This window comes from Netta rufina (genome assembly GCF_964035555.1).
Source record: "Netta rufina genome assembly, chromosome: 6".
NCBI lineage: Eukaryota > Metazoa > Chordata > Aves > Anseriformes > Anatidae > Netta > Netta rufina.
The window spans coordinates 37,926,722-37,951,240 of NC_140129.1; the positions used below are offsets into that span (position 1 = coordinate 37,926,722).

Genomic DNA, 24,519 nt, shown 5'->3' on the forward strand with positions numbered 1-24,519 from the left:
GATACCAAAAATGTCATGGTAAAAATTCCCTGTTTGATTATGTAATTAGAGAAGACCCGGCATGTTTGTGGATTTTTAATTAGAGGAAGACAAGGTTGGGTTATGTGCAGTGTACCTCGCTTTGAGGAGAGACGTCCAGCTCCGGCCTCCAGCTCACGATCTCGGGGTCGTGCTGCAAGCTCGGGGCTGTCACACGTGTGAGGTGCTGGGGGAGAAAGTGTACTGGTTGTGCTGGGAAGAACTGGGGGAAGGACGGAGACGCTTCTCTGCTGTCGGCAAGGGAGCAGGGCATGCCTGGCGTCTGCCACAACCTCGCTTTGCTTCCCCCGCTCTGTGCCCCGGCGTTGTGTGCCGTTCAGCCCCGTGACAGGTGGCCTCTGAATCTGCTAATTGCAGCCTCGCACAGCATGTGCAAAGTACTTCCTGCCTTCTGTCCTGCCTATGTGGGAGCCCTTTTGGTGCTATCCTGTCAGAAGCCACAGCAACAGATGTGTTCAGAAAAGGCAAGAGCTTGCATTTCGTTCGGTTCAGTTCCACGTTTTCACAGGACCATATGGTTTGTATAGATGTTTTGTATACATCTTATCTAGCAGATGATTAGAAGTTAGGGATTAAGTGCTGATCCGAGCTTCTACTAAAACCCGGGTAAAGTGACATTATCGAAAACATGATCGACCCCTAAAAGTGACAGAGCTGCTTGTTTGAGAATATAGTGGTAAACGTCTGTGTAAATAGTTTAATAATTTATTTAAGAAGACTCAGCTTTTGCATACCCCTTTGAATATCTGACATCCGCATACGAAGCATTAGCTTTTCTTTGCCAGAATTGCTGTCATGTGAAGTAGAAAGAACACTTTGGTAGTGGGGTACGGACCTGGAGGGGGGTTCGGGTGCCTGGTCCCCAATAGCTGGTGCCCCCAAATGTCCTCCACCCCTGCCCAGCCTCTGACTCCCCGTTGGCCTTCGTGCCTCTGTGGCATGAGAGCTGGCACTTGGGACACCCACATCATACCCCAGCCCTTGGGGTGTGCCTACAGATGAAGAGGATTTGTTATGGTAGCTGCCGTACCAAACCTGGGTTTTCCCAGCTCCCAAACTTGCCTCTTGAATGCAGCCTTCGATTCAGGACTTTGTCTCAAATGTCTTCGTTATCTCACTGTGTTGTAGCATTGGGGAATACTGGTGGGTTTAAAAAAAATGAAACTAGGAATATACTGAAGTCTTACAAGTTTATATTCATTCTAGTTGAATACCAAAAAGGAGCCTTCTTTCAGATTTAAGCAAGCAAACTATCATGGGTACAAATTATATACGTAACGGGATTTCACAAGACAGTGTACAGCCTAAGCTTGTAGTTATTTTTGTGGCTTCGTTTATCACTAATGATAAAGCACCATTAAAAATTCTGTTTTGAAAACATTCAGCGTCCTATGCAGTTTTAATTGGACAGATATAAAAGTGATATGGGAATCTACTTTAGGAGACTGAAATAGGATCTTATTTAGATTGAGCAGCCTCAGAATTGAACAGCTCTCAGAATTGAGAAAGTATATTTGGTTCTGTAAATAAATGATATGCGTGTAAGTCAACTCTCCCTAAAAACAGCCAGTGTCCTCGTTCAGGCAGCAGTTAATGGCACGAGTACTGTGGAATACCAGTTAAAGGCAAATTTCTGTGTTTGCAGTGGATCTGCTCAGCTCTGAAGCCATCATCTGCAGGGAACAAGATAGAAAACGTTATTTCAGTTTCTTCTGTTAGCTGAATATCCAGCCAGTCAACAAATAATTAAGGCTGGGAAAGACCTCCGAGATCAGTAAGGTAGGCCAGAATAAAAACTAGTCATATATAATGAAAACAGGGCGTGATGTTCCTCAGATGAACGACCTTCCTCGCAGTGTGGCCATCATGGCTGCCGGGCGCCATGCCACAGGAACCTCAGGCACCTCAGGCAGAGGCCATGGCAGGAACTGGGGAGAAGGCACTGAGTTTTCCTCCCAACTTGTCTTCAGTGTGCTTGGACAAACTGAAACAGGGCCTTTTCCAGAGCTCATCGATGATTTAATCAAAGCTGTTAAAATATATCTTCGTATAAAGCCCGTCCATCCCAACTCAGGGCAGAGAGCCCAGTCAGCGCTCAGCAGGCCAAGAGAGATTTTGCCTACAGATACCACCTTGGTTCTCCTGCTTAACTCTCTGGTAAAAGTAATTAAAATACTCAGTGATAAAAGAAAAATCTAATTACAATCACAGGGCTGCATCCAGCCACATACAGGGCAGAAGTGCTCATGGCCTCGTACCACATCCCGTTACCATGAGGAGAGGGAGTCTTGGGAGGGCTTGGTTTTGCCCCGTGATGTGGTGGTGTCCTACATGTACGTCACCAAAGCAGCATTTTTTACTGGATAAATTCAGATTTAGGCCTCGAGAATTGTATGTGAAGGCCGTTCTGCTTCACAGGATAAAATAATTTTAATTGTGGCTGAATGTCAGAATAAATGGCGTATGATGCATCTGTAAACGTTACTTCCATTTTTATAAATATGAATCAGTTTCTTTCATGTTTCTAATAACTATGCACTTAATTTCTCACATGTGATAACATTTCAAAAGTGGCAATGTTAAAGAATATGAGAGGAGATTATCAAAATATCTTTGAGATACCTAAATACGGTCAGAGGAGTACATTCACATACAGGCACTCACACCAAAAAATCCCTTTGACTTTCAGGGATTTTTTTTGTTGGGTGGTTGGTTTGTTTTGTTTTCATTCCAGAGCAAACAGTGAAAAGTGCGTGTTATTCAAATTTGACCTGTGAAGGCTTTGATCAAAACAAATTTAAGTCTTTTAAACTTTCCAATACCATCATCAGGTTCTCAGATCATTCATTTCAGAACTTGGAGAGAAAAAAAAAATGCTGAAAAGTTGTAATTGAAATTCACATATTTGACAACATTTGAAAGTTAAATACGGTATTGTTTTCTCAGAAATGAAGTTGTGTTGATGCAGAAGAGGGTATATCTGGGGTATTTTCCTGAAAACTTGCACATTTCTTAAGTAGCTTTTGAAGGCAATGTCGTTTCCTGCAGGATGGAAATATGTTTTGCAAATCACAAATTGATTACCAAATTTCAAATACTTACTCAGAAGAAAGCTACTCATTAATTCATTGGATTTTTCATTGATTAAAGACGAGATTTCTTGTACAGCCACAGCATTTTTAGATGAGTTTTGGTTTGTAATTTCCAATCATAAACTTAGAAATAAGGTATTTCTCTGTATTTTGAAACTTCTGGTGCTAGGATAGGAATATAAATCTGCCTACTTTGACATTTGCGAAGTGGGAGAAATTGCTTCTAAAGCACAAGGAGATTCTTTGTGAGTTGCTGCCCCATCCACAGAGTGGTGCATTTGCTAGCCAGGGGCCGTGCTGGTGGGTGACACCCCCAGAGCCCCCCCAAACACCCTGTTTGCCCTCACCTGCTTTCACTGCATGCAGAAGTGCTTCAGATGTGCTGCTGTGAAGCTCCCAGCTTTCCGAGCCCCGTTGAAGCTATAATTTATTGAAATACGATGAAAGTAATATTCTGCTCCCCTTGACAGTTTGCAGGGACTGATCTCTCTGTGTGATCTCAGCGTAGCAGAAAGCGTGGCTCAAGGTGGAAGTACAGTTACCCGTATTTGCTCAGTGCTTTTAAGGTAAGGGAGCCCAGAGTTGGGCCAGATGGTGCTGCTGTTGCTGGTCCGTGTCAGAAAGGTCAGCTCTGCCATCCCACATGTCTGTAGGGTGGGCAGCGAGTGGCACGGGGGTCTGCTGCCTTTTCCTCATTTCTCCTGAAGGCATTTTCTTAGGCCAGCGCGTCAAGGATTTAACTTGCTTTGAAAAATGATGATAGTGGAAACGCAGCAGAAGTTGCACTTGGTTGTCTCTTACCTTACTGATGAGGAGGAGCTCGTATTGTGTAGTTCTTTGTGATTTCCCATGCGGGCTTGCCCCTGGGTCTCAGGTTTGGGAATTTTCTTCAAGGATCTTCCAAAGAGCAGTTTGATTTCTGGGCTTTCAGCAGCTTCTTGGCTGTCGATGAGTGACTGCTCCGTAACTTTGGCTTGGGGAACGTTTGCCTGTTTCCTGCAGTCTTCTTTCTTGCCATGCATGTTTTTGCAGCATTTTATGAAACTTCTTTGTTTGCATCAGAACTATAACTCCTCATTGAAATCCCCATTGTGAAGATACCTGGTGTGTATATAGCATCTGCCTGTGGTCTCTGAAGCTTTTATAAATACAAAACAAAGTTACTATGTCTAGTCTTCTAGATCAGTTGTGCTTCTGCGCTCACAATTCAGTATCACTACTAGATAATCTCTACTATTGCTTATTTGTAACTTTTCCTCATTTATCCAACATGCTACCCTCACTTTATGCTCAAATCCTTGACATTGAACATACTCAGTTTCCAATTTTTTCTACACCTCAGTTAGTTTTTCACCTATTGTTTGATATACCTAATATTAATGAACATATTTTATTTTATTTCCATTATTTAAACCTGCTTACTTGCTTACAAGTTCAAGCACACATCTACCACGTGCATATTTGCATATTTTTATCAACTCTCTGATGTCAAAAATACTCATGTAATGCAACCATTACTCCATAATTATTCTAAAAGTTATAATAAATCCTTTCTTTGCACTTTTTTTTTTGTTTTATGGGCTCTAGCTTATGTTTGCACCAGCATGAAATGTAAATATTAAATACTCAGTTTTAAATAGTTATTAAAATAGAGGTTACTCTCCCAAATACAGCAGTAGTTCGTGTCTTTTTAACCTCATTGTCAATGAACCCGAAGTGAGGGATCCTGGAAGTATCATTCAACTTCTAAAATGGTGTCTGTGATATCTACTCTTTGTGTCCACTTTTTCTCTGTTGGTTTGGGTGTTTCTTGGTTGGTTCATTCGTTTTGCTCCCATAACGAGTCACAGAGTTCAATCCAAAGTTATAAAATTTAGTACTCTAACTACTTAGAGTTTGAAGTTTGTGTCTGCATTTCAAGATGAACAAAACTTGTTTTAAGTGGTGCAATAATAACTATATTGTGCTTTAAACGAAAAAGATGTTGACATGTGAATCTTCTACTTGTGTTGAATACTTTTATGTTAAATGTGTAATATTTAACTGTCCTGTCTTACAGTTGTGTTACTCTAAGTCATGCAACTTCTCTAGGGTTTAGCCAGCCTGACGGGAGGGCAGATGGGCTGTGGCTGGAAGTCCTGAGATGGAGCAGCACCGTCGAAGTGCTGTGACATCCCCGGGCTCAGGGCCTCAAAATTGGACCTGCTTTATCAAGGAGTAGAGGGTAATCCATTACCTAAATTTCTGGCTATTTAAAAAATAAATAATAATTTAAAAATAGCCCACTGGTCCTCGAATATCACAATTTTTCATTTTAGTGGAATTTGCTGTTCTCTTTGTGTAGCTGGGGTCAAGCCTTGGTTCTCCTCATCCCTCAAGCCACCTGAGCTTTGCAAAACTTCTGCCAGCAAGTGCACAGACCTTTAACCAAGCAATATCGAAATTACCAATGAAAGAGTTTTATTCTTCTGAGCGGTAGTTGCCAAACCCTGCCTAGGAGATTAAAATAAGCAGGCGAAGCCAAATTTGGCCAAGGTTTTGCAGGCAGTCGCACTGCCGTGAACTACTTGTCCCCTCCATTCGAGCTTTCTCCCTGGCAGCAGACAGAGCATCCTGCAGTTCTGCTGCTGCTGTGTTTGCCGTGTTTCTTTCTTCTTTCGCAATTACTTCTGCAAAAAAATATACTTTTCTTGTGAGAACCCAGTATCTGTTTGATGCAAGTTCACTTAGCATTTATTTTCCTCCCCCAAATTGTTGTGTGTGCTCCATTGACATGCAAGAGCGGTGACTGAGCATACTCCTGCGCTTCCACCTGTAGTACAACTGATTAAGTACGGGGAAGATGAAAGCAGATAAAATCACACTGAACATGGGAACCGAAAGTGCATTAGGCCAAGGGACTCGTAATGTGAGGGACTATTACCAGGTTAATAGGAGGTAGTCGTCATATTTTTAGCTTATGAGGTTGTTATTGATGTGGAATGAGAAAACAAATGATGATGAAGAGAAATGAGAGGGAGTGCACAGGTGAAAATGAGTTTGGTTTAATTTGGGGGGTGGGTGGATGAAGAAATATCAGGAGCAGCTGTGCTAAGAGCTGAGAGATCAGTCTGGGTCTGCGCTGGCAGGAGAGCAAAGCTTGAAGAAGAGGGAAGAGGCAGAGGAGAGAAGTCAGAAGATCAGTGAGGCTTCTGGATTGAACACAGACCTCAGTCTCTGAGTCACAGACCCCAGATCCTTGTGGCTGGGAAGAGGCTTGGCAAAAGTGGATGCATGGAGGTATGTTCCACTGCTTGTCACAACTTCAGAAATACAGTGCTGGCAGAGGTTTTCAGTGCACCGACCAGCATGCCAGAAATCCCATCGTGTAGGAGGCAGAGCCTAGGAGTGGCCACAAGCTCAGAGCCTTTGGGTTCCTTTTGCCTCCTCCTGTGTGCAGAGCCTCGTGTGAGCCCCTCTGGGACGGTGAGCTGGTATTCGTGAGATGTTTGGGACGTGCCTGATGGGAAGAGATGGGGAAGAAGCTGGGAGGAGGCATTCCGGGAACCTCAGGGGGGTTCAGCGTGTGCTGGTGATGCAGAAGAAGGCAGGTGAGAGCACCCAGGGAGCAAAATGATAGATTTGCGTCTTGGAGCTATTTTAGACTAGGTTGTTCTCCACGGGGAATTCCTATTCAGCTAAGAAAGGTGCCATTCTTGTAAAAATATTTCAGTGAAACACTGAGATAGCATTTTTTATTAGAAACTCTAGTTCAGCTGTAGAATGTAGAAAGAACTACAAGGTCTATCCGGCCCATTCAGCTCTTTAAAGCCGTGTGCCTGGAAGGGGACCTGGCAAGGTACCACGAAGTTCACAGCAGAGTTTCTCAAGGACGGTCGTAACGCTGATTTTAAGTATTTGTGTTAATGACAGTGATAAAAAGGCAGGCCTGACGCACACAGTCGGGAGGCATCACCAGAGAGGACGAACAAATATATGTGAGGACCGACGGCCTCTGCCCCTACTGGATCCTTTTGCGTTAGTGTTCATGTTCCTATAGCCAGAAAAAAAAATAAAAGCTCTTATTTTGCCTTCTTTTCTTCAACCACCTCACCCTGGCCAAAAAAAAAGGTAGGTTTTGGCCAGGTGACTTGCTCGGCCTGGCTCCCTGGGGCTCATTGCACGGCCGCTGAACGGCAGCGCTGCCTGGGTTGGTGGAGGACACTGCCTAAACTTCAACCCACGGTGAGCCGGGTCTGGAAGGTGTTAGGACGTGACTGCAGCAGGCCAGAAGCCCAGAAGGAGAAGGAGAGGCGTGACGAGCACGGCAGTGCCCGAGCACAGCGGGTGTCCAGCCGGATTGTGAGGACGAGAGGCCAGCGAAGCTTGGCGCCTTGCAGGAGCCCCGCAGCTGCGGAGGAAGTCAGGGCCGTGGTGGGGACTCGGGAACCTCAACTGCCTGAAGGGACACCATTTCTGAAAATATTTCCTTATTTGGGAAAAATAAAAATAAAAAAAATTGGTTGGCAGTATCTGCTGCTCGTAGAGTACACAGAATTCAGAGTGTCTTGGGCCTCGACAAGCACGAAATGAAAAGTTCTGAAGTAAGAAAATCCCCGTTTAAATCTTCCCCTGCTGAGCTGGCGGCAGCAGCTGAGAATTGTTTGCATGCTAAGGTGTAGCCGGGCCGAGCGGTGGAAGGAGCAGCTGAAAGGTCTAAATGGAGCCATTGGTTGGATTTAAGGAGGTTTATTCAACTTCCCCTGTTCCCCTCGTGTTCAGGCTTCGTTTCAGCAGTAAGTGGGGCCCATTTTCTGTCTGCAGGATGAGCAGGAGAGAGGCTCAGGGGTTTGCTGCATTCCTACCTGGTTGGAGAAGACAGAGGCAGGCTTGTCTTGGTGCTGCACGGGGAGAGGCAACACACGGGCTGGAAAAGGGAGGCTCCGGTGAGATGTAAGGGAAATAAAGCCACCGGGAGGGTGGCTGCCCACTGGAGAGGTGGTAAAATCTGTCTGCAGAGGTACGTGAAGCTCGGCTGGGCGGCACCCTGCATATCCTGACCCACCTGGACCTTTTTTGAGAAGGAGGTTGGGCTTGGAGACCTCCAGAAGCCGTGTCTGTGCGGCCATTCACTCGCAGGGATTCCGGGCAGATGATTTAGGATTACGGTTTCTGGGTTAAAATGGGGCCGTGCCCTGTTTGTCAGAGGCACCTGAGCGTGCCGTTGTCCAGTCTCTGAAGGAAACGATGGTATAGGAAGAAGAAAAGAGAACAGGCAAGGCGAGACTTACCAGCCTCCATATATCTGCAATTGTAAACAACTGAAGCTAAAAAGGAAATATTCAGGGTAGCGTAGGGCTTACAGCTGGAAATAAAGCAGTGAAATGAAGAGAGAGAAGATTAAGGCTAAATGTCATGAAAGAGCAGTCTGCAACAGGAGCGGTTTTTCAGATGAGTCCTCCAAAGAAAGCAAAGAGAAAACGGGTTTAGGACAAAGGTTCTTTATCCATTTCTCCTTTTTTTTTCCTGTTTCTTTTCCTTCAGCTTAACCACTCCATGTAAAATAGGCTCAGATGGGTACATAAAAGAACGTGTTAAATTTTTGAGGCCTGAATGTGAATCTCTGCGTCCCGGGGAGCTGCTGTGCCGGTGCCTGGATCCTGCGTGGCCCTACAGAGCCAAGGGCACAATCTTTGCCATCAGGAGCTCGCGGTGCCAACGGGTCGATGTTAGCAGGTCTCTGCTCACTACCTCCAGTGCTGCTTTGTCGGAATAAAAAGCTCCAGATAGTGTTCAGGTTTCAAATAGGGTGAAAAGAGGGGGTTAAAAACTGGGCTGCAGCGGGTAGAGAAGAAGGGAGGAAGGAGTGAAGCTCTTCTCGGAGTTTTGCTTTCTTTTTTGACGCTGCCGCTTTCTGTGCCGTCGGCAGGCTGCAGATGGTGATTCCAGCAGTAATTTGGGCTGTTTTGGTTGAGATTAGGATCAGTCTGAACAAGCAAGCGGTGTTTGTGTATTTGTGGCCTGCTAACCGCTACCAGGAGGTAAAGAAATAACAAACCCAAATCCTGAACTTCAGCTACGTAATAGATTAAAGAAGTGATGATTTTTAACAGGATCACATTTTGACACAGATACTCCTCACTTAGCTTTCTGCAGCTTTTGATGTCAGAAACGTCTTTCCTTTTAGCAAAGCAAAACCAGTTGTAGCTTCATCCCCAGTTGTGGTTTTGTTTTTGCTGGGGTGAGAGGATGCGTGCGCCGCGTCCTGCAGAAAGTCCTCAGGTTGGTTCTGTTGAGCTGAAAACGAGAGTTTTTTTCTAAATTGGTTTGAAATCATTACAGCTATCGGTATCACCTTGTTTCCATTATCAGTAAGATAACGGTAAATGTAGGTTATTTTCTCTGGGCTTCCTTCGCTTCTCTGAAGCAGAGCAGTGTTGGGCTGAACTCAGCAATGCGAGGGCTGTGCACTCCCAGCCGGGTAAAGCAGCGTAGCCTGGCTGAAACCAGAGCCCAGCCTCCCTCCGAACCTCCCACGTATTTGCTCTCTGTGCCTGGAGAAGAGCTGTTACGTGATATTTTGTCCCGTGTAACAAAAATAGCTAAATCTTGTGAAGATTTCAAACACTTCTCCTTGGGCTCCGACGCCTCTCTGCTGCCCCAAGAGGGCCTTGCTGGAACGCAGACATTTCATCTCCCTTTCTTGGAGAGCAACCTGCCTTATCAATGACTTCCATAAAACAGCATTTACTATGAATACTCCTCCTGGTAGGCTGTGAAGAGACAAACTGCATACCTGATCGGTCTGGATGCGAGGGAAGTTTTAAGCACCATAATCCTTGTAATTCCTTCTGACGACCGTGAGACAGGGAAGCGATGATCGTGGCTCTCCTGGGGGGGGTGCCTTAAAAATTAACAAGGTCGTTTTCTTTACCCCAAAAAAAAAAAAAAAATCCAAATCCCATTTTGACCAAGTGGGAAGGGAATATTGCTTTTATCTGCTTCTGACTTAATTGGCCGTGCGCCTGTTGTGGAGATGGCGCCGTGCGATAGTGGTGCCACTGACACACAGGGGTGCTTCTCAAAGCCTTCGGAGGAAGAAGGCAGTCTCTGTGAGAGCTTTTCTTGAGCAGTGATAAGATGGAAAGAGTAATGACGGAGACCAAACTGATAAAGGCGGAAATATCAAAAGGAACAGCGGGCTAAAGCCAGAATTTTTCAAGCTGCATTAGAGGCATCTTCAGAGCTGGAAGGTCCGTTCAGAAGTTGCCTACATCGCCATCCTTTAATAGAGGATGCTCTTTTCTCTACAGCAGAGCAGAGACGAGTTCTCAACTGGATGCATCTTAACCAGAGGTGTTGGCCAGCCCGAGTCAGGCTGGGTGCCGAGCCGGAGCCACGCAGTGCGCCGTGCCTGGTGCCCAAGTCCACTTCGTTAATAGTGCAAATCTGCAGCCCAGCTAAGCTGATTAAATGGCACGCTGGGTTTGACACACAGAGACGCTGTTGGTAAGCTGGCAGCCGAATTTATTGGAGGGGAAACGTGGTTTGAGAAAAAAACACAATGTCCATCCAGAATGATGACTTTCATTATTTTAAAAACAAACAAAAAAAAACTACTAAAGCTTTTTTTCAATGTGTCTAGAAAATCTGTCTTTCAAGAAGGTAGGATTTCATCTTTTATTTAAGCATGGGAAGAATACAAGCACAACTTCAAACAAATTCAATATTTAAAAAATAAATAAAATGAGATGATTGCATTTGAGAAGTATTCTGAAGTTTCTAAGAGTGATCTGCAGGTTGCAGGGGACCGATCTGTCCATGCTGCGTGCATAGCTGAAAAGGAAGATAAATTCCTTTCTGTTAGTAATGCAGTCATCTGACAAGGTATTTTGTATTAAATTAGCCCCACGTAACTGAATTGCGACTGATGCCTTTTGTGGATGCTCCTGAATCATCAGCTAAATAGCAGCTGATCTAGGGTTGGCAAAAGGAAGAAACGAAGTTTTGGAAAATGATGCTCGTGGTTCCTGATAGTAATCAATCAGAACGGGATGCTCGTATGCGCTTTTAAAAGCCCTGTAATTAGGGGAGGGCCCCAAATCTTTCATCTGTTAGCAGAGGGAAAAGGAATGGTAAATCTGGTCTGTCCTTTGAGCTTAAACCTTGTATGGATCTTTGCACGTTTATGTCTATATAGCATCTATCTATTAACATATCCTTAGATAAACATATCCAAATGATTAACATACACAGACGTTAATAAACTTAGTTTATACGGGATTAAAAAAATCACTTTCCCAACTGTTTTCTAGCATTTCTAGCAGCAAACACAAAGCATGTACCGATTTACCTGACCAGCTAGGGAATTGTTTTCTCCTGTCATTTCCTGTTTAATTCCTGCTTTTGAGAGCTATTCCTTGTCTTTAGAAAAAACCTTTCCTGTGTTCTAGGGGTCTTTTTCAAAGCAGCGCTCAGACAATGAAAGGTTTTGGTATTTAGGGCATGTCCCCAGCTTTCATCTGCTTTTCCTTACCTTTCATGTTTGTTTTTTTTTTTTTCCCATTGTCAGAACCTGCGGTGCCTCCTCCTCGGTATCCCTGGCAGCAGCTGGTAGTGTGTTTGCCTCAGGAGGTGGGCGGCCCTTCTGTCCATCCTCTGCTCCAGACGTCAGGGGAAAGGGAAAGCAGACAGTAGTAGGTATATATGAGGCTGACAGAGTGGGCTCAGGCTTATGGATTTGCATACACACACTAAAAACATTTTAATCTTTACAAAAAGCCGTACTCGATTTGAGTTTGGACGTGCCCTCCTAATATAAAGAAATGCGTCTGGTAAAACTTGTAGGGTTTTGGAGCGCTTGTAACTTGTTTCTGGGAGTTTGTCAGAAGAGAAATCTGTTGGAAAACCAGAGATGATAAAACGTAGGCAGAAATACTCCCTGATCTGGGAAACTGTACAAAACTCTACACGCGTATTAGCAGCTGCCTACTGAAGGTAACATGCAGAAATAAATCCTGATAGCTGCAGTTCTCAGATTTTATTGTAGCGTGTTTCATAGCCCTTCCTTCCTTCTGGTTCCTTTCTTTGAAATTAAGTAAGATATTCACAAGTTCGTGGAAACACCCGTGGAGTTTTACCTACTGGTGTCAAGCCAGCTCGTTCACTTGTGTTAAATTTTGAAGCGGATGCTGTGCGCGAGCTCCCGAGACAGGAGTTTTTCAATGTCACCAAGACTTTTTGCAACGTATATAAACTGAGTGTTTTTACACATCCATGGGAACATATGTTTTGAAGTCAGTTGCAGTGACTGGGGGAACACAGAGCTGTGCAAACGCAGGGGAAGTCCTCGGCCTCGGCAGTAACCCCTACCCAGGCAGAGCAGCTCACTATTTGCACAGCTCCGAGTGTGTTGCATGTGGAAACCCAGTGATTCTTGGCTTAATAATTGTCTCCTCTTTCAGTTTCGCTTCTGTTTTGTTATGTGAATGGAAAAAATAACGCGTTTGATGAAATGAAGTAAGGGGGAGGATTTCCGTTTTTAAATCTTCTGCCTGGAATGCTTCTTGAGGATCGGCAGTGCCCTGCTCTGAATCCCCTGCCACACATCAGGAGCTCTGGATATGCACGCAGCAGCCTTTGCCATCCTATTTCTTGCAGTGCCATGACCCCATGCACCTCTTCCTTTCATGTTTGTGGGTTTTGTTTATTTATTTATTTATTTTATTTTTTATTTTTTGTTTGTTTTTTATGTCAGGTAGGAAAGTCATCTGGCACAGATGAGCTCTCGAGTCTGGCTAGAGGTGAAAGAGAGCTGTTGGTATCCAGAACGGTGCATGTTACTGGTGCTACCAGACACATTATTTTTGCTCTAGTGATAGCTCTGCAGCCCTCCTCTTTTGGTGCCCAGTTTTCTACAGAACAGGAGCACGCTGCCTTTTGACTTCTGCAACGTGGTACAAAGCTTTGCAGTTTGCACTGAGTAATTAAGCTTCAGCTAAATGAATGGAAAGATGCTGTTGAATGGAAACCCTTGCAATATCAGCCAATTAATACAATTTTTCTGTTGCGTTTGATTGCCTTTTCTGTTCTTAAAAGAAGACAGAAAATAAAACGAGAGGCGTATCTGAAGAGAGATGGATTTGCTTTTCTTCTGCTGCGTAATCACCGCAGATTCCTGCATTCTTAAATTTCTAGCATTTTGTGCCTCTCCTAAACGTTTCTAATTTAATTTTGGAGATGAATCTTTCTTTAAACAATTGAGGCTCAACGCTGCCATTTTTTTCTGCTTTCAAAGATCGTCTCTGAAAAGATGTCAGGGTTTTGTGTGCTGTGGAGTGTCCCATCAGCTTTGGTTCAGTGGCATGATTTCTGGTATACGGTGTCTGAAAGCACAAGAATGCTAATTATTTTATAATCGTTAATGTCAGTACATAGTTTTCTTAACATCACCCAAAAATAGAACTTCAGTCCACATATAACACCTTGGGAAGTTGTAAATATAAGTACCGATAGGAAATAGCCTTTCAAAAACCAAAGGTTTGTGTCTACGGTTCTGTAATAGACTTCCTTCAGTCTTTAGGTCTATGTTTAGAAAAATTATTACTCTAACATCAGTTCTCTACAGATCTGTTAGAGGCAGAGGCTGCCCTGCAGCTATAAAAGGCTGTTAGAGGGCTATCAACTGCCACGAATGGGAGGCGAGTATTTGTGGAGCCACCTCAACAGAAGAGGAAGAACACCGCCTTGTAGAGCCCAGTAATGCTTGCACAGTTACAAGAAATAATTTTCTGTTTTCTATCTTCAACCCAAAAATAAAATCTAGGTAGTATTTCTGTTTCTTTCATTCAGTTTTTGTGATTTATGTGGTTTCGCATTTTCAGAAGACTTTGAACCATCTTCACGGTGTTATAACGACAAGATTACGGTTGGCAGAAATTTTGTGTTTTGTTTCCATCCATATCACCAACGTACCAGGAACTCGGGGAGGTCACTAAATCACTCCACTGCAGTTTTGGGTTAGTAAAGTAAGATTTCTGCCGTCTTCACGTGACTTGGGAAGTAAATTAGATTTGAGAGCGTGTTTTAAGGTATACTAGATGCTTGGATGAACGGCCATATAGATGCAAAGTGTTTCCTCTTGTACGTGGAAATTTTTAAATGGTCAAACCCAGGGTTTTGTGAGGTTGGAGATGTGGCCTCGACAGATTTGAGCAGTGAAAGGTGAGGTTGGTGTGACTGATCTCTCAGCTGATATTTTAATAAGCCCGGCTACAAAGGAGTGCTCGGGTGAAACGTGAATAGATCTCATGGATCTCATTACTTCAACAATGGTTGCTTAATTACAAATACACTGTATATTTAATAAACCCTGCTCATTTTCAGAGCTTGAAAAAAGGAAAAAACAATTGCTGGGAGCCGGGGGCTGGCACGAGGGGAGAGCCCGAGCCCACCGGAGCCCCGCGGGTGAGGGCAGCTGCAAGGTGAAAGGCTGCCTGAAAATGTCTGCTGCTGGGTTCACTTCCATGCATTCAGAGCCTGCTTTTTCAAACAGCTCCATTTTAAAATAAATATAATTCAGCTCGGATATTTCCCCCCTGTATCAGAGCAGACGTAAGCCTTGCAGGGTTCTGCAGCTGCAGCCTTCCTGCGCACCACAGACCAAGGGGGCTGGGTCCCGTTAGCTCTCGGAGCTGTCCTCCTTGGGACGTGTTACTCGGCGTTCAGCAGCCTCTGGGATTTCTGGCCAAGTCCACAATTCAGGCCAAAGGCCAATGGTTTTTTTTACTGCACTTCTTACAAGCAGGATTTGATGCGATTGCACGAGCAACGTGAAAACGTTCGGCTCCTTCAGAGGTGGCTTCTAAGAGCAGAGCCCCAGTTCTCCTGACTTAGTGTATAAGTTTTTGGATCTTTGTATTTTTATAGTTTCTAGAGATGCACACACAGCCTGGGGCCTTGCTGTCCTCCAGGGCACGGCCGCACATCAGGCGGTCTCAGCAGAGGGTTTACCTCTGCTCCCTCCTGCAGCGTGCTGCTGGCGGAGTCGGGAGGCTCTTGAACTTCCACTTAAAACGTTTTCTTTTCTCCTAAAGCTGATCAGGAAGTTATATTGGTGTCAATAAAATGGTAAATAATGGTTAAAAGCAGGACGAAGCTCGTTCTTGAGAAAGTATTGGAGCAGTCATCAGTTAGGTGAGCTCACTGGTGCTTGCTGCTCTGACAGAACCAAGACAAGGCAGGCCTCGTTTATTTATGTCTTGCTTTAATCTCTTAATTTTAAAAAACACCGAAGCTGTGTTTTTGCATCGTTATGAAACAGCAAAGAAAATTTGATGATTTTCCCCTAATTTTTTTCCAGTGGCATGCCTTTGCAACTGAATTCAATCATGCTGTGTCTTCTAAACCAGGAGGAGAATTTAACTGTGACAAACAAAGATCTGCTCCCTGCATTTCAACTCTACCAGTCCTTAAATTTGTCACTTTAAAAAAAAGTGACCAAAAAAAAAGAATATAAGAAAAGACTTCAGTTACTTGCATATGACTACACAAGGTTATCATACACACCAGTTCCTAATGTTTTCTGTGTACATTTATCTCGGGGTGCAATTATCTTTGTCGTAGCTCATGTTTTTTCTTACAAGTACCAAGAACCTCCCCCAGGCAAGTGCCTGATGGAGATGGCCAGCCTTTGGAGCGATCCTGTGGCAGTGCCTCTTGCTCTTATCCCTTACCTACAAGCAAATGGGCTGACGTGCTGCACCTGCTCTAGCTGCTGGCTTTCTTTTAGTGCCTCAACATCTGTGTGAAGCTCAAGCGTGTTTGTCAGCCGTGTAATTTGAAGTAACGCATGTAACTTCATCAAAGTTACTTTTGAGTTATGCCGGTGCCGGATTTGGCTCTTTCAAGAAGCTAATTTGCTGAAGCAAATGCAAATATTTAATTCCTGAGGTTACAGTGTCTTTTGTTTGCTTTTGTGATACTCTAATTAAAAGCAAACTCCCGGCGCGGGGCGGATGCGGACGGGTAGCACGAGCCCAAGAGCAGCGAGATTTCCTCCTCGGAGCTCCGGACGGGGCCAAAATCCAGTCAAGGGATCAGGGTGGTCTGCTCCTATAACGCCCAGAGTTTGAGCTACTTTGTGAAATGTTTGAACAACACTTTACTCCGTCTCAACAGTATTTATAGCGGAAAATGTACCTGATCCCAAATAACACAGAAATAGAGCACAGGAACTATTTACGGTGGGAACAAATGGAAAGCTAACGACGTTAGAAAAACATATTGATGTTTTCACATAGCTGTGCAATAAAATGCTTAGGTTAAAAATAAATCTGAGGGTTTTAAGGCTTAATAGCACCCACAAACATAAAAAATATCTAAACGCAATTTATTATATTTCCCAGTGATTGATGGGCATTTGCTTTGTTTATTCCGATGCGTTGAGATGGTTTTGCTTCTTTCAAGTTGCTATTTGGGAATAAGTTAACAAAATATATTCGGGGATTTAGAAAGTTTCGCGTCTCAGAAGAATGTAAATGTTGAGTTGTATCTAAATAAAAGAAAATGCTTTGTCTCCAGTCCAGGAAGAAATGTAAAAAAAAATAATAAAAAAAAAAAAATCAAAACAGCTTCTTGCATTTGAGCAGAGCCATATGTTTTGTGGGTTGGCACCAGACTAGTGTGCAGAGTCGTGTGGAACCAAATCTTCATACTCCAGGATATTTAGAGGAACAACATTCAAAGCAAGGTGCTGGAGAACCGAAGGGAAGGATAATGCCCAATTCCCTGCAGATGGAAAATGCCTGCTCCGAGTCGGGTTTGTGAGCGTCCCTCTATTTCCAGTGCCACGTAACGGCGTCTCCCTCGTGTCAGCATCGAATGGCATACGTGGATCGGATATTGTCAATAAGATAAGGTGCTGGTAAGAAGAAACGATACTTTAATTTCATCGGGAAATTCACGTAACGGGAGATGAGATTATATTGACTCCTCCTGGCTGCTGAGATGATGATAAAATCACATGAAGGAAAAAATAACTCAGTGTTGGGTACCGTGCAGTGAAACGAGCAGGCCCCAAGAGGTTTACGAGCTTCCCCTGAAACACGCTTCAGCACAGAAGAAACTTTTTCCCTTTAACGCAGCGCTCCGGCTCCTTGCAGAAGGCTAGGAGGTTATTAGAACAAAATTAATGATATCTTCACAATTACTGCAGCTTTGGAGGAGAGAAAGACGATTAAATCAGAGCAGGAGTAACATCTGCAATGGGAGTGGAGTTTAAGGGTCTGGATTTCGGTTGTGCAGTTCAGTGCCAAGAAGAAAAAGGAGAAAGGAGCAGAAAGGAGCATCTATTAATACGAACAGCAAAGTGAGAACGAGCTACTCGGCAGGCAAAAAAAAATCTTTTCAGTGGCGTTTAAAAATTCTCTGGAGCTTTGGCTATGGTTCAACTTAAGGAAATTGGAGGCTAAGTTTAATGGGCAATTGATAGAAAGCCTCAACACTCAACTGGATGCGCAAAGTCCCTTTTAGGGAAAACAACTCACAGGTTCTGAACCACTGTGAAAAATGTGTAAAGCAGCACAAGGAGAGGTTGCATTTGTTTCCCTGCAGCTGCTCCCTGGTGTGTTTTCTCCCTTTAAAACATGTTTTTTCCCCCAGTCCTCAGTGCAGCTTGTGGCCCCAGACCCAGCTGTCGGGAGGTTGGCTTTCTGCTCCCAACCCATGAGCAGCATCTTCCCTTCGGAGCCTGTTAAACTGATCTGTTCATGGATTTCCTTTTGGCGTGTGAACCCCTCCTAGCTAGTAGAAGCTGCTGATGGTGCTGGAGCCCACAGCGAGTGTCAGGAGCAGGCTGTCCCCAGGGCTGGGGTCTGCTGGCTGGACACACAGCCTGCTTCGCTGCCCCTCGGGGCACTTCAATAACCTTAGGTTCTTGGAAAAGCTTTTTTCCATCCCTTTTTTGCCCCTCGACCCTACGGTAGGCGGTAGCTGGCTGCGTGGTGGTAGGATCGCTTTCAGTTCCTGCACGGCCACTTTGCAATGCCCTGAGAAGGTGATTTTCTATCTGGAGCTTCCCCCAGAGCAATCCATCAGCTCGGAGCTTGGCAAGCATCAAGGCGCAGCGTACATCCAATTTCTTTTTCATATTCTTCATTAGAAAAAAAAGAGCTAGCGTAATCCTGGTGGCCTCTACAATTTATTCCAGGGACTGATCTGTCGGTTTTTTTTCTCGTATATATTTATATAAATTCTATTTAAAATTTTTGGAGGAATAGAAAAAGGAGGGAGAGAGAATGTCAGTGTAAGAATTTGGTAACTTGGTTTGAGGAAGTCGATCTGGACGGTGTTTGTTCAGAGCTGATGGGCGTTGGGGGTTGGATTTACGTCAGGAGAAACAAACACGGTCAATTCAGATAAAGCATTACCGTGAAGCTGAGATGAAATTCTTTATCCATTGAGAAAGGTAAACTTGGTCTTTTTGGTATTCGAGGCGTTGGCCACTGGCTCTAGCAGCCTGGCTGCTCCACGCAGAGCGCTGAGGGATCCGATCACCTCCCCCGCGTGCCCTGGCTGCTGACACTTGCATGGTCCAGGCTTGCAAAGAGAGAAATGAGTAAACAGATCAATCATGTTAAAAAACAAAATAAAATCAAGATGGATGAGTTGCCTGTGTTGAGTTTTGTTGTTGCTCTGCTCCTACCCTGGCTGGAGTGAGCCAAAGTCTCTCCTTTGCCTTTGCCCAACGTGGGATTCCCGAGAAAGGAAACCCAAATGGAAGCCGCTCAGGAGAGGATAAAATTATTTACAAGGCAAAAGCTTTTTGACTTGATTAGCCTTCTAGTTAATGGCATCTATTGGTAAATGAAGACTGAAGGATTTCAGCAGTGTCGCGGCACGCGGTGCTTCCACGGACACCGTCAGGGCTCGAGTTTGTGTGCGCCGGGGCTGGGAGAGGTGGCTTGCAGCGGGCATCAAACTTGGTCTCGTGTCACAGGAGAACTTCTCTGTTGCAGTATTTCACTCTGGGCGTGATTGCTGGCGTCATTACTTTCATATAAAAACAGTGAATTCCCTAAGTTTGATGTATTTAACCTTAAATATATTAACGTGGAGTCATTGCGATAGTAATGTAGCTAGGCGCCTTCCCACAGAATGGCCATCCTGTGGGTTGCTTTTAGCAGCACCTGGTAAATTCACGTCTTGCACACAGTACGTATTGCAGCTCCTGCCTTCTCAGTGAGTGAATGCTAAAAAACTAACTCTAGTTGCAACTGCCCTGGCTTATGTGCTGGTTTGTGGTGTTTCCCTTCAGATCCTTATTGATGATGGTGGTCATTGGAGGTATAAATATTGAAGAATCTATCACTTACAGACAAGATCTTTGAAATCTGTTTCCTTCAGACAGCAAAGGTAAGTAGAACATCTATATTTTGTAGTTGTATATAATAAGTTCTATACTTCTTGTGCTCATAAAAAAGATGAATTAACAGCAGCTGGCGTGCAGGAGCCTGGCTTCACTTCCAACAGTTAATGTTTTTTAGGGAGTTTATTTAGCCTGCTAATGTGAAAAATAAGCTATGTGAAAGGTGCTCATGTTTTTTCCTCTGTTCAGCTACAAGAATGTGAATCCTTAGCTCGCTTGTTGTGCATTTAATATTATTCAAGTTATTCCTTATTCTTTCTTTAGCAAGAGTCTTTTTGGTACCGCAGATCATTTGCAATATCTGTGTGTGATGCTGATCATGGCCAGGAGTACCTCATATGTCGAAATCTGAAGAGTATTTTAGGGTGGGGATTACTTCTCAAAAAAATGAGAGTTAAGCAGGGTGAAAAAGCCAGCAAGGCACTCAGTAAGACGGTGGTCAATCTGTTAAAGTTTTCTGTGGCATTTAGAGATAGAATTTCTTTTAGATATTAGTTAATTAGAGACATGAATCTGGTGCCCGCTGAACTCGTAGTGTGCATTTTGAGTCTATGGACTTCTGATCACCAAAAGAGATGTCAGCTACTGAGAAGAGTTCCCTGTCTATTATTTTGTCTATTTGTTATGAAACCAACTATATCCGACACTTAGGTAATGTGGGAAGAATATTTCTGTTATGGAAATAGAGCTAATTTTCCCAGTCATTATCTGCTGTTAATTTAATGTGTGGCAATATCTGAAATTTAGTGATGATTATATGGTAGTAGATTTTTGGTTAGCTGTACAGCTCAGCTATGAGCAAACCAATTAAGATGTAATTTCAGAATATAATTGAACTCCTAATGGGGCACTTTAATTCACTTGAAATTTACATATTTGCCTTTTTTTTGTTTTAGTAGACAAGTCCAAAATGAGGGTACAGCTCCCTCTTTGAACTCATGAGTGCAGCGACTTCATCTTAGACTTCCCAAACGAAGTGTGAGAAATCCTCTTGAATAGGAGGATGGGATGAGCTCACGAACTTAGTTCTTACTCAGTTCTCCAAGTCTGAACTTTGAATGGCTTTTTTTAATTTTTATTTATCTAAAGCATAAAACTTGGTGCTGGTAGGGTGCTGTGGCCCCAGTGATACTCTTCACTGTGTGATGCCGTACAGCAAGAACAGAGCTACTTGGTGCAAAGTTTGTTCGGTATTCAGAACTGATTTTCTTCCTTTATGAGTGTCTGGGCAGCCACAATCTGCTGAGAAAGAGCTTGTTCTGGAGATCTTTATTATTATTTTTCAAGCAGGATGAACAGGGAATGCTCGGAGCTGGCTGACAGAGGTTCAGGGCTGGGACACCGGGGCAGAGACGCGTGTCTCACTTCCCTGGTACCAGAATAAAGTCCCCCGTTGCTGTAGGGTGTGCAGTGTATTTGTGCTTTACTTCCTCCTGAGTCTCATCTTACATAAGTCAGAGGTTTCGAATGAACCGCCCCCTTTTTGTTTCTTTTGTTGTTTTTTTTCCCTTAACGGGTGGTTTTTCAGCCCATGTTTAACTGCCGGGCACTAAAGCAGCGTGGGACTCGTGTCACCACGTGCTGTGGACACCAGCAGTAGTACCTGGGCTGAGGCAGCCCTGCTTCCACCAGGTTTTGCCTCATCTGAGGTTTTCCCAGCTCCCAGATGATGCTGGAAGAGATCTGCAGATGGGAAAGAGTTAAAAAGAGTGGCATGCATAACTGAATGACATGACCCAAAATAAGGAAACAAACAGTGGCTGTTTGTTAGAGCCAGGCTCAAATTAAGAAAGAAATGAAGGCAGTTCTCTTTTTTTTTCTTCTTTTAACCCCAGAATGGAAGACCCTTTTCATTTACAAGATAAACAGCACTGAGCTGAGAGAGGTCATTTATACCTCTGCCATGCTGAAGTTAAATTTTGTGGTTTGTTGCTGCTGTTTCCTTCGAGAATAGCCTTTCAGTAGGATTTCAGTTGTTGTAAACTGGGGAACTGTGACATTTGGTAAAGATACAGCGGAACAATTGTCCATGTTCACATTTGGGTTAAGAAATAGTTTTTGCATGTGAAAAACTGGGACAGGGAAAGTATGTCTGTAAGGTTAATGTTTTACTCGTTATTTCCCTGAAGTTTTAATATGTACGTGCAGGTAAACCTCAGGAAGCTTCGAAAAGCTTTCTCAGAAAGCTTCAAAAGCTACAAAATAAAATAAAAAATAAAAAATAAAAACACACAGAAAAAATTAGCTCTTATTCTAAGCATCTTAGCTTTAATTTGGCACTCTTTTTACCTTTTACCTACCAGTACTAACCTGGTCACAGCTGTGCAGGTACGTGCAGCCACCGTTTCTATTCCATTTGATCTATTCTTACGTGTAGGGGCTCTCTGTTTAATGCGCATTACTGTGCTTGCAGGCTAATACTTCCAAACCTTGGTGACCTTGGTTCACCCACTCGTACCTTACACATCATCCCGCAGTCTTTAATTACATGATAACATGCTATTTTTCCCTACCAAAGGGAATCCATGCATTAAATAGCTGGCATTTCATCAGTGTGCGGCTGCCTGGTGGTTTAATTGTTCCGTGTGGTTCCTCATCTGTACTGAACAATTTTCAAACCTTGCTATGAGGATACAGTGAGGAACTTGCCTTTGTTTGTTACTGTATTCTTTAGCAACAGGTTTTCTCTAAGAGTCTGACAAAACCCAGCCCAGAAGATGTTGCAGAAATGTTTTCAGGTCTAGGAGCTTTCCTTGCCAACTCTTCTGGTGGGCTGCTGGGGTTTATGGACTCTTCCCTCTTCCCAGTGGCTCTAGGAGTGGGGTTCTCAGTCCATGAAGATTCTTTCATTGAGGAGAGAGCAAGAACAACGATTCTTCATCAGAAGTGTAGGAATTGAAAGGATAGCGGGCCTTAGCATCCTTCTTTCACATCCTTCTTTCTTTTTGTCTTTCTTTTCTCCACACCTTTTGGCTTCCAGTTCTGGTTTCCTACTGAGCCATTTTTACACTTTTTACTCCTTGTACATCTCTTGTCCTGCTTCTCCATCTTATATGTCCATCTTGTCTTCATTTTCCTTCTCCCTCATCCAAGTAATTTCCAGTATCAGCTAGTTTCTATTTCATTATCCATCCTTGCACAGCACCAGAGTTCCCACATGTCATTTACTTCCCCAGATTTTATTTCCATTCTGGCTCTGGGCTTAAACCCCTGTTTCTCAGGGCATTGTCTGCAGGAAGGTTGTGCCTTCTGCCATGCCCCCAGCTCGGCTCCTGTAGCTGCTTCAACGTGACCAAAGTGCTACGGAGCCTCAAAGCCTGCCTCACCCCCAACCCTGATGCAGAAAGATCAGCCTCTGTCCTTGCTACAAAGCGTCTGCACACTGAAATTTCACATTTCAAAAACTGCATGTTTCAGAAAGCTTGAAGTTGTGTAGTAGAAGACAGTTCGGGATTTATGAGTGGTTTTAATGCACGTGTAGCGGTCTTAGCATGAACGCTGGGTTGCCTCATCCATAAACTGAGCTGGCATTTATTGATTTGCGCTATTTATTTCAGCACGTGACAGAAACCAGAATTATGCATTATGAGTCCCCAGGTTTTTTTCCTGTTAATCACATGGAAGGGTGCAGCAGTGTAGTGGAGAAATCCAGCCTTAATAAAAGGGGAAACTCTTTATGCAAGGTTAGGAAGCGAGGGTGAGGCTTACATCTGTTCCTCGAGTATTTTAAAGAGGACGTGGAAAATTCGGGTAGCTCGATCGAATTTTATATTGTGCAATAAACTGATAGACAAGTTTAGTCCCATGTGCCATCTCCAGCTGCAAGCCATGTAGTCCTCGAGAGCTTCCTCAGCTGCATAATGCTGGGGCTCGTGATGTATCCCTGTGCAGAACCAGGCCTCGCTGTCCAAATGTCAGAATTTATACATCTGTTTAATTACACTGCAGTATATAACGTGTGGCTTGGCAGGGCTTGCCCAGTGCTTCTCTGAATGGTTTGTCTTCGAACCGTGTCGTTCCTCATGTTTTCACTGAGATTATTCAAAGACAGAGAAGGAGCAGAGTCGTGTTGCATCATTCTCCCTCCTAGAGCAGTCTGCAGTCCAGATTGAGGGATGGTTCCTCCTGAATTGTCATTAAAACCAGCGAGCCCAGTTGGCTTTTCGAAGGCCCTGATGTTTTATTGAGAACAGTCGATTCTTCGGCTCTCTCATCTTTTAATGGGAAAGGGTATTTTGGTGAAAATCCAAGTTATTTTCTGTAATGCAAGATAAAAAGAAATTACACCATCATAAATTCAATAAAGGGAAACCTACTAAATTTGGAAGTTACTTCTACAGAAATTTTGAAAAAATATGTTTATATTTCTCTATAATATACTTTTAGGCATATATATATATAATAAATATATAATATATATTAATACTTTTAGGTATATTTTAGAGCTGAACTTCAACGCATGTTCTAAATATTGTACATTTAATAAGTCATTCTTTGTCTTGGCAGAATTTCGTTATTTATTTATTTTGACCTCTTTTGCCAAGTTTGTCATACTTCTTGCAGTCTGCCGTGGGTTTGTTTGCAGTGGTCCCCCTTTCTTTTCCAGATGGTCCTTCTGAGGGAATTTTCAAATCAAATAGGGGCTGGTGTTTTATCGAGGCAGGTACTGTAAATAAATGCTCCATACTGCCAGGGCTTTCCTTTCTGAAAACTTGGGACCGAGAGCACCCTGAGCATAAGTAAATATTCCCACACGTTTTTATTGTTGCTCAGTGGTTTTAATAGTTAACTTCAAAGTTAAATTTTTAGGTAATGCAGTAATTTCTGATACTGACGTAAATCTCTCAGAAGTAATTTTATAGCAAAACTGTTAAAACTCACCTTTTAATATGTGTTTTCTTATTAAAGCAAGGTATACATGCACACATTTTAAATTAGTTGCCTAAGGGCTAGCTTCAGACAGTAACCTGGATGTCTCCAGAA

The 24,519-nt window shown here is 43.5% G+C and overlaps 1 protein-coding gene across 8 annotated transcripts in view; it reads left to right on the forward strand.

Annotated features, from left to right (window-relative positions):
• MBD5 (methyl-CpG binding domain protein 5) overlaps positions 1-24,519 on the forward strand; it is a 129,107-nt gene that overhangs the window by 24,805 nt on the left and 79,783 nt on the right. For 7 of the 8 annotated variants that reach the window (XM_084289458.1, XM_084289461.1, XM_084289462.1 and 4 more), the window contains exon 2: positions 19,426-19,523. The gene's annotated coding sequence lies outside the window, so the exon portion shown is untranslated. Of the gene's footprint in view, positions 1-3,599; positions 3,698-19,425; positions 19,524-24,519 lie in introns of those variants that run through there. The other variant, XM_084289460.1, reaches the window with a different exon arrangement.